This window comes from Phascolarctos cinereus, unplaced genomic scaffold (assembly GCF_003287225.1).
Source record: "Phascolarctos cinereus isolate Bilbo 61053 unplaced genomic scaffold, phaCin_HiC Scaffold_6;HRSCAF=336, whole genome shotgun sequence".
NCBI classification, from domain to species: Eukaryota; Metazoa; Chordata; class Mammalia; order Diprotodontia; family Phascolarctidae; genus Phascolarctos; species Phascolarctos cinereus.
Genome location: NW_027556069.1, coordinates 1,436,762 through 1,446,858, shown reverse-complemented (window position 1 = coordinate 1,446,858; position 10,097 = coordinate 1,436,762). Strand labels below are relative to the sequence as shown.

The 10,097-nt window shown below is 42.1% G+C and overlaps 1 long non-coding RNA gene across 1 annotated transcript; it reads right to left on the bottom strand.

Annotated features, from left to right (window-relative positions):
• Positions 1-1,322: 1,322 nt before the first annotated feature.
• LOC110202218 (uncharacterized) lies at positions 1,323-8,744 on the bottom strand. The gene is made up of 4 exons (XR_002322665.2): positions 8,688-8,744; positions 8,133-8,246; positions 5,736-7,229; positions 1,323-1,904 (listed from the first exon to the last, which is right to left on the bottom strand). It is a non-coding gene; the product is annotated as an uncharacterized LOC110202218 (long non-coding RNA).
• Between the last annotated feature and the right edge of the window lie 1,353 nt (positions 8,745-10,097).

Sequence of the window (10,097 nt, the reverse complement as noted above, 5' to 3'; positions counted from 1 at the left end):
TGGACAAGGACACTGGATTTAGACAAGAATGAGAGCTGAGTAGAAGGGACATAACCGTGCCCTACACCCCCCACCCCCCCAAACACAAACATACACAAAGACATACATATACACACACACATACACAAACACACATATACACAAACACACTCAATTGCAAAGTTCAGAGGCTTAACTCTTGCAGAAGAAAGAGATGTAACCACCTACATAACTAAAGGCAACATCAATAGAGGAGGTGGGAGGGAGCAGGCAAGTTCTCTTCCTTCCAGAGATTTAGCCTTATTTTCCTAGGCAGTTCTTTGGCAGTAGTTTGTGTTTACCATATAAACTATTTCAATTTCAAATAAAGAAGCAGATTAGATGTAGTGTGCTTATTGTAGGCTGTCCTAAGTGATATAGAAGGGGGTATCCCTTTGAGGAGAAAGAGCAAAGAGGTTAATTCATTAAAAATTCACAGACTGAAAAAGTTTTCATTATTAGTCTATGAGCCAAAATTATACTGTGAAAAGGTATAACTTACACAAAGGAGGGATTCAGTCAGCCATCCTCTATTCCACTAAAGGAACAAAAATGGCACCCTGAAACTCATATAAGTGAGTCAAGGAACAAGATAAAATGTTCCTTTAGAATGTTCAGATTTTCACTTTGAGCTATTTACATTAAACTAGGTTTACTTTATTTCGAGTCAATGAAGAAGAATTTCCAATTAAGACTAAGTCCCTAGGACCAACCGGACCTATAAAAGGTTTTTGCACTATGGCCATAACCTTTTATCAGTCCCCTGAGCTTTGGATCCAGTCATTGGTTTAAACATCCCTTAACTGATAATAAGCCTGAAATAAAAGATATAGATAGATGATAGACAGACAGACAGATAGAGCTAGATAGATAGGCAGATAGATAGATAGACACACACAGAGAGAGAGAAATAGACAAATAGATAGAGAAATAGGTAGAGGGATAGACAGACAGACAGATAGATAGATAGATAGATAGATAGATAGATAGATAGATAGACAGATAGGTAGATAGATAGATAGATAGATAGAGAGACAGAGAGACATAGATAGACAGATAGATATAGATAGATAGGTAGATAGATAGACAGATAGAGAGAGAGACATAGACAGATAGACAGATAGACATAGATAGACAGATAGATAGATAGGCAGATAGAGAGAGATAGAGAGATAGATAGATAGATAGGCAGATAAAGAGAGATAGACAGATAGATAGACAGACAGAGATATAGGTGGATAGATAGATAGGCAGATAGAGATAGATAGATAGACAGACAGATAGATAGACATAGATAGATAGATAGATAGATAGATAGATAGATATAGAGATAGAGAGAGATAGATATATGGACAGAGAGAGATAGATAGAGGGAGATAGACAGACAGATAGACAGACAGACAGATAGATAGATATAGATAGATAAACAGATAGGCAGATAGAGAGAAATAGACAGATAGATAGATAGAGGGAGATAGAGAGACAGACAGATAGACAGATAGATGTAGGTAAATAGATAGATAGGCAGATAGAGAGAAATAGATAGACAGATAGATAGACAGATAGATAGATATAGATAGACAGATATAGAGATAGAGATAGAGAGAGACAGACAGGTAGAGAGAGAGAGAGAGAGAGAGAGAGAGAGAGAGAGAGAGAGATAGGTAGATAGAGATAGAGAGATAGAGGGAGATAGAGAGACAGACAGACACATAGATAGACAGACAGACAGACAGATACACAAGCCACCCCAGTGCCTTTGTGTTCAGTGTTGGCACAGGGAAGCCAAAGTGGGGAGGATGCTGAAAGCCTTCTCAGGACTGGATATTGGTAGAATTGAGGATTTGAGAGGGGACGTCACATCTGGAAGCCTTTGAAAGTTCTCACTGTTGGAAGAGAAAAGCAGTCAGGAAATCTGGGGATGGGAGAAGGGTGGGGGTGGGAAGCCCAGGAAGCTATCAATTCAATGACGGACTCCTGTTTTTCCCTCCCTTCCAGCACAGCAGATCTAGGAAGTCCCAACAACAGGAGACAGTCAAGTTCCTCATAATGGTGAACAGGGGAGATGATGTTGCCTTGATTTGGACATGGGTCTGATTTTAGTCATCACTCTCACCAAAAGTTGTATTAAGGACATGAGTCGGGGGGGTTTGTGTACTTAGTCGCAGGAAATGCTCAGGTACACATACACATCCCACAAGTCACATTGGGCTGGGAAAGAGACCTATTCTGTGGAACAGAAATGCTGAAATGTCCACAGAGCTTTTGGTCTCAGAGGTGAAGAGCTAGTGCCCAGGTCAGCAAAAAGGGTGGAAGGACTGGCCCTTGCTCCCTCTAAGGACCAAGCCTTGGGGCTGGAAGCCCTGTGACCTGCTGATGATTTCATCTCATGCCAGAGCACATGGTATGAAAAGGTCAAAGGTAAAGGCCAAGTTATAAGAAAATGTTAACGAATATTAGATTGAAACAGGTAGTACTTGAGCTGGGAAGACAAAGCCATGGCAGAGGCTCCTGAGGATCCTTTCTAGGAAACCACCAGGCATAGGAATACCAGGGCCTGTAGGGATTAAATTTCTGAAATAAGTCTGCCCTGGACTCGACTGAGAGAACAAGGAGGTGACCCTTCATAATTCCTCAATTACCAGTTAGATCACTGCTAAAATGCTCATCCTTTTGTAGATGGAGCTACTACCCATGGAGTATGATGCTGCTGAAGAAAAACAACCAACCAACCAACTCACATTTCAATAATTGAAGAGGCAATGATGCCTAATTGTGACCGAATTCCTGAACTATGATATTACGCAGGAGGTCTCCTGCTTATGCTGTCATTGCAGCATAAGCCATTGAATGACATCATCATCTGGTCCCTCCCAGACTTTAACTTAAGTCTCCACTGGGGCCTGGGTAGCCTTCTATCTGATCAGGAAGGTACTGAAAGAATAATCATAATAACAACAACAGCAGCTGAAATTGTGTAGCATTGTAACATTTGCAAGGTGCTCTACATGTGTGACCTCATTGTTAGATTAAAGGTGTTAATGGTTATTGGTAGGTGTTAAACAGGGATGAGAATATCAAACCAAGAGTGAGGGCTCTCCAACCAGCATGGTGCTTTGATCAACATGCAGTGCTGTTCTGGAAAATCTTGGCCCTTTAGTGCCTCAACTATCCAAGCAGCTTCATGCAGCAGAAGCAGGGAAAGCAGGCAAGTGAGCATTAGCTAGCTTATAGTAAACAGAAATGAGGCAGTCTAGTATGACAGAGGTTAATGAGGCATATGCTCCGTGAAATAATCAGCACACAGGCCCAAATGAACTAAATACTGGAAGCACACAGTCAGGGCTCCATCTCTTTGCTCCCAGAACAGTGATCAGGTCATCTGTGTTGTTCTTTTATGGCACGTGCTCAAACCAGGGTGGGTGGGTTAAGCTTGCCAAGTCAGAAAACCTGCCTGGCTTTAGGTGGAGCAGAGAAGGCAAGTCACAGCAAGTTTTCATAATGAGATGATTCAGTATTTGAGAACTCAAGAAACCTGATACTCCCAAGTTAAAAAGTCTATTCAGTGGGCTTTCCTGCTTCCCCTTGCCAAAGGATTCTTTGGTAAATGTGGCTCATCCCACCGGTTAGTACAAAGCTTTTCCCAGATGGTAATGAAGGTGACAGATATTAGGTAGGTTTGAAGGAAGAAGGGACATGCAGGAACATACAGACCTGAGACCCAACTGAGATCAGTCAAAGAGGGAAGAGTCCTTCTACAGAATAAAGAATTGAGACCGTTACCAAGAACTCCACCAAGAAAATACTAAGGTGGTCATTGCATGGACGATAGAGTTTAGGAGAATTTCCTTCTGCAGTTAAGGAATAATTTGTCTCAGACAGAAGGATTCAATTTAGATGTCCAATCATCATAGTCAACTTCCCTCCTGCACAGGACTTCCTGCCAAGGCAAGGCTTCTTAGCCCCCAAAGCTGACCCTGTCCTATCTGATATCCTGTGATCCCCCTGGGAATTTCCCCATTCCACACTATGTTCTCTACAGGGATTGGTAAATTTTAGAAAAGGAAAATTACCACAAACTCAGAATAGCTGCTGGCAACAGAATTAACGGTGAGGTTGTGCTGGAGAGGGGCCCATTAGGGGCAACTACCATTCAGGATGCTGCCACTCAATTCAATATTCTCTTTTTTGTGCCCTTGTCTACCTAGAGGAGCTGTCCTTTGCCCCAAATGGCTAGAAGTCTTGGATGACTGGCCAAAGTAAGTAGTAGGAAAGAAAGGAAAAAAGCAAGGTAAGTCATCCTTTACACAAACCATTAATGTTACAGTGTTTAAAGTCACCAAAAAAGTTCAAGAGGATGGTCATGTATTCTGGAGACAGTGTTTTTGTACTAAAATGCTTCGAGGACCTATGATTTTAGTGGTGTGGGTCCTCCCTTACACTGATACAGATTGCAACCCCTCTATAATTTATTGATTGTCCTTTGAGAATTACTAAAAAATGCAAAACCCTTTGACCAATGGAGTGATGACCCAATTGGGATTTGGCTAGGCTGGCCCTGAGATGACAGACACAGAGAGCATCACAGAGCCTAACCAGAAGCTTTTCCAATTTTGGTAAGACCTGCCAGACCTTCCATTCCTCTGGACTAAGCCTTTGAGAACTCAAGGCCACTGGAGCAGGATGCTGGTATGTTCTGAAAAAGCTGTGGTATTTATTCAGAATGGGAGTGCAAATTGCTTTACTGAACAGACTCATATCTGAAATGTGCTTTGCAGAACACTCAGCAAATATTTTAGCCAAGCACTCTTTCCCCAGCCTTTTCCCCTTGAAAACTCTAAGCTGGGAATGGAAAGGACCTCAAGGTGGACACCACTCCTGGAACATGGAAGCACAGTCTCTGTTCCCAGCATCAATGATCTAACACGGTGCTACCTGAAACTGGAGCCCCTGGAATCAGTTGAGACCATCACCAAATCCTTATCATCCTCCTAACCCAGTCACGTCACCATCCTTCTGTGATTACTACCTAATATTATTGTAATGGTCTAGTTCAGACTGACTACACTTTATCAGTTTCTTGATGTAGAATTACTCTGGGATCACTGGCAGCAGCCACTATTTTGACAACTAGAATAACATGGAATAAGGTGGGTGTATCGGTAATTGCATTAATAGTGAATGTGCATCAAACAAACTGACCTTACCTCCAATAGGTGGAAGGCAGGGCACTGGGGAGTGATAGACAGTCCCATGGAAGACAGGATGATGCTGTTGGGAATGGCAGTGGAGACTGTGATGGAATTAAGCTGAAGGGGGCAGAGCGGGGAAGTTACTGGCATGGTGACATACTGGCATGCTCTAGAAAGCAGCAATGTGTTAACATCCTCAAACATATCTGGAAATCAGTCTCCTCTCTACAGAATTAGCAGGCAAGGGAAGGAAGGACCAAAACAAAGACAACCATGCCAGATGAAGCATTTTCCATGTCCAATGAAGAGAACACAGTTCAGGCACCTATGAAATCCTACAAGGCCTAATGTTCAGCTGGAATGAATGTAACTTTCAAGTTATGACTAAGAAGTGAGGGAGAACAATTTTGATATAAATATGGGAAAATAGTTCACCTTTCAAGACAACTTTTCAAAGGAAGGTTATCAATGAAATATACCCCGCCCCCCCACCCTTGGCTCCTGCAGAAAGCAGCCTCACTTTACCTTGTGGACTTTGCCTGGTGTGTTGGGGCCCAGCACTTGTCGCTTGCTGGGCATCCTGGGTACACTGCCATACAACATCTCTGTCTCTCTTTGCCGGGTCTTCTTGAGCTGTAATAGGGGTAGGGAGGTGGCACAGTGGATAGAGCACTGGCTCTGGAATCAGGAAGACCTGAGTTCAAATCCAGCCTCAGACACATAACACTCACTAGCTGTGTGACTCTGGGCAAGTCACTTAACTGCAATTGTCTCACCAAAAACAAAAACAAAAACAAAAACAAAAGTCATAAAAGCAAACAGTAATACACTATTACTTCACCTCAAAGGCAGGGGAAGGAAGGGAGATAGGCAGGCCACAAGTCCATTGAAATCCCATGTCTACACGTCACTTTTTTTTACTAGGTACCTCTGTGTGCATCCACAAAGATGGGAAGTAAAGACAGCCATCATGTTGCGGTCTGAGAGGTTGAGACACCTCAAAGACTGGATTACAGGACAAGGTTGTGTGGAATGGATTCATAGACTCAAGCATTCTTTGAGTCATTGGCAAAGATTTATCGTTAAGCTATATAGCGGGCAAGGATTCTTAAATACCTGTGACCTTAGAGGGGTGCAGTTAAAGTTTATATAGGATAAAATGTAATAAAACATGTGCCAAATATGCTAACTAAGCAACTCAGGGCAGGATTAGGGAGTGGTCAGTTCTTAAAGAAACATGCACTTTTTGTATCTACTGCGCAGGTGTTTTGCCCAGAGTTCACTAGGAAAAACCCACAAGGGGGGGGGGTCACAGAGAGGTGTGCTATATCACTATATAGGCCTGCTATATCACTAAGTTAACTAGTGTTCAGGGGTAACAGAGTTGTCCAGTCTGCCACCAGTCAATGTCTTGTTTGACAAGATAGATGTAGGGAGAATACATATGTCTTAGGTCTAGAATACAGACAATGAGGAGTCCAGGATGCAGATAATGAAGTAGAGCAGTAGTATAGATAGTCCAGTGGGTAAGAATATCTTTATGACCCAGTGCAAAGCCAATTCAAACTAATAATTCCTTCAGGTGCTGTTTGTAACTGCACCAGGTAGAGAGATAAGGGTCTTGCTGGGGCCTACTCATGAGTAATTGCTAGGCACAGTGTCCTTGGGCTGGGGAGAAACTGCCAGGGATAGTGTTTCTCAGGCTAGGGAGAAACATGGTCATGGAACTGGGGTTCCAGTACAAGCACCCAAGCACCCCATCATTCCCCCCTTAAACAGATGGGACCCAAAATCTTTTGGGGTAAGGGACAAAGGTCTCAGCTTCTGAAACTGCTTCCTGCTGGAATTGGATGTAGAGCTGTCTCAGCCTCCATTCAAGGGGTCGGTGCTTTAGCCAGTGTCTGGTACTTGTCCAATGCCAGGTCCAGGGGGTTATGGGTTGTGGTCTTGGACAGAGGTTGGTACTCAGCCTGAGCAGTTATCTGGAAGTGGAGGGCACTGAGCCTAGAGGAGACAAGTCTGACAAGAAGATTAATCAGACAAGGGCCAAAAAGAAGTAAAAGGAATATAATCAGGAGTGGAACAAGAATAGGGGGGTTAACATAGAAAGAAGCCAGGATCCCCATGAAGAGGATGATCTTGGTGTACTAAAGGTTTCATGGATGTCTCACATCGAGGTGGCTTTTTCTAGTATATTTTGGGTACAAAGCTCCATCTGTTGAGAATTGTTAACATACACACACAGCAGGAGTTGTTGGCCAGGGCACAGATACCTCTACTAAGCAAGTAGATAATCCGAAGCTATCCGATTATCTAGGACTACATTTGCCAAGGAATCCAGAGGTTGCTGAATGCCCTGGAGACTATAAGCTGTGTTATTTACCAGTTGGTGAATGGTCTGTCAGGTCTGAAAGAATGAACTCATGTTGTAAATATCCATACCAAGGCATGAGATACTCTGCTCCCTTTTTAAGGTACCAGAGAACATTATCCCAGAACCCACACTTTACTCTTGTTAGGGTGGAGGTGCTGGGTTTAGTAATATTGAAAATAGTCAGAGGTGGTGCCAAAAATCCAAGGGAACACACACCAAAATCCTTATAAGGTGTTAAACACTGGGTGGTCAGAACAACAGTCCTGGGGTCCTGCCAAGTAGTGGCATTTTGCTTTACTTCTTCCCCAGAATCCTCACCTGGCCCACCCATCCCACAAAGGAAGGAGTATCCCTTAGGGGTAGAGATGGGGCCTGTTTGTAAAAGGTACTGAGCATGGATGCCCCATGGATCAGTATGATTACATGCAATATTCCAGGTAAGAGAGAAACTTTCAAAAGATCAACAAGAGTGTTATAGCTAGAAAGGGGGGGGGGGCTGTAGCATTGTGTGTCAATTGAGAAGAGAAAGTTAAATAGGGAGTACTTACTAGGAGAGTGGCAGGAGGAAATCAGTCATAGGTGCAAGTAGGGAGTGTTCCCTCAGGACAGGTGATACAGCTGGCAGAGGTAAAGTTCTGGGGACACTCATCACTGTAGGCATCCTTACAGGTGGTACAAGCCAAGAGACCATCAGAGATATCTACAATCCCTACACGGGTAAGGGTCTTTACCTGTACAGTGGCCATAGAGCTTGTGTGCCAAGCAAGGGAATAATTCCCCACTGAGAAATAGAGTGTTGAGATAGAAAAATTTTCCCATAAAGGAGTGGCCAGTACAAAAGGGTTGGCAAAGACCTCTGAGGTGGTTACATTAGGGAGGGGGTTTCTTGCAAAAGCTGCCTTAAACAAAAGAGGTTTCTAACTTAAATCTCACAACTGAATAGATACACAATCTTGTTCCACAAACTTGTTTATCTTTCTCTAATTATACTTCAGAAATCGAATCTTTTACATGTGATAAAAATCAAACACTGATTTTGCTCTTACTTAGGCCGTGGGATGACTACAAATTCAGATTAAAACAGCAAAATCTCACATACTTACCTTGTGTTCATGTCTTTTACTGACCACTTGCTCTGATCATAGAAATCTATTATAAAAGGAAAAGGAAGGGACATGTGACATACCAAATATAACAGGATAGAACATCCTTAGCTCTGTTTGAATTCAGATAAGAGTCACAGTTCTTCAATCATGCAGTATCAATTCCACATCATAGCCAGACTTAGGAATAGTCAAGTGGGAAACATTCCTTCTCAAAGGAACATAATGGGGAAACTGAGCCAGGAGGATCCCATCCTACATTGAGGCTAAGATTGCCCTCACAGCTTTTTCCCAAATGCAGACCTCCACCTGTTGACAGTACAGGATCACATTCCCTCTGAGTAGCTTGTGGCATTTCTCTTAGATACTGATTTAATGCAGACAACTATACCTAAATTCAAACTCAAAACAAAATGAATTATAGTCCCAAGAGCCTTTTACCTCAAACAGCAAGTTTCACTAATCACAGCTTAAAGCCAAATACAGTTAATTTTACTCTCATGGAGTTGCAATAAGCAATAAAGATTTACCAGGACTCATATACATAAGAGATTTCACTTAACATCTTTCCTTCTCAAATTTAAACTTGTCCTGGTGTAAAAGTCAATCATTAGAAATAATTTCTATCTATTGTATACAAACTTGCAACTTTGCAGCAAGCCAAGTTCATTGTTTAGGAACTCCATAACCTAAACAAGTTCTTTTCTCAGGGCTGATGACCTTGCCCACACAGATGGTTTCCAGGGACCTTGGCAAGTTTACAAAATAAGAGGAACCGACATAGACCCAAGGGAGGAGCTGATCCTGGTGCCCCTGCCTGCCGACCCCCCAGTATCCCAAAAAGGACTGTTTTGAATGGGCAGAACCAATCTGGATAAGGCTTTTACCCAATAACCTCTTTTCGCACACAGTAATCAATTAACAATTCTGGGTTTTAGCATTAATACAGTAACTTCAAATAACTTAGTTAGCAATCTTATAACTTTCATAAGTGATAGCCAAACTGTTTTTAGCTATAACCTCTTCTTTAATTACCAGGTAAAAGTGGAAATACCTGGTTTTCTAAATGGCAGTTATAAAACCTTATAAGAGAGAGTTAGCAGGGCTGACAAAGTTATACAACTGGTTTTACACAATTTTTCCACCATCCTTTAGTTTCTTTCAGTTCACACTTTAATAACATCCAAATTATGAAAAGTTGCTTGACATAGCTGATACAAAAGTTTACCAATTTGAAACAATACTAGGTGTTTAAAACTTGAAGCAAACATATTACAAATCAGGTGACTCCAACTCTGTTGGATGCATTTCCAAATTTCCCTACATAGAAAACGGGGCATCTCTTCACCATTGGCATTATATACTGGTCACATCTAATTAAGGAACTAATAATTATAGTAGTTAACATTT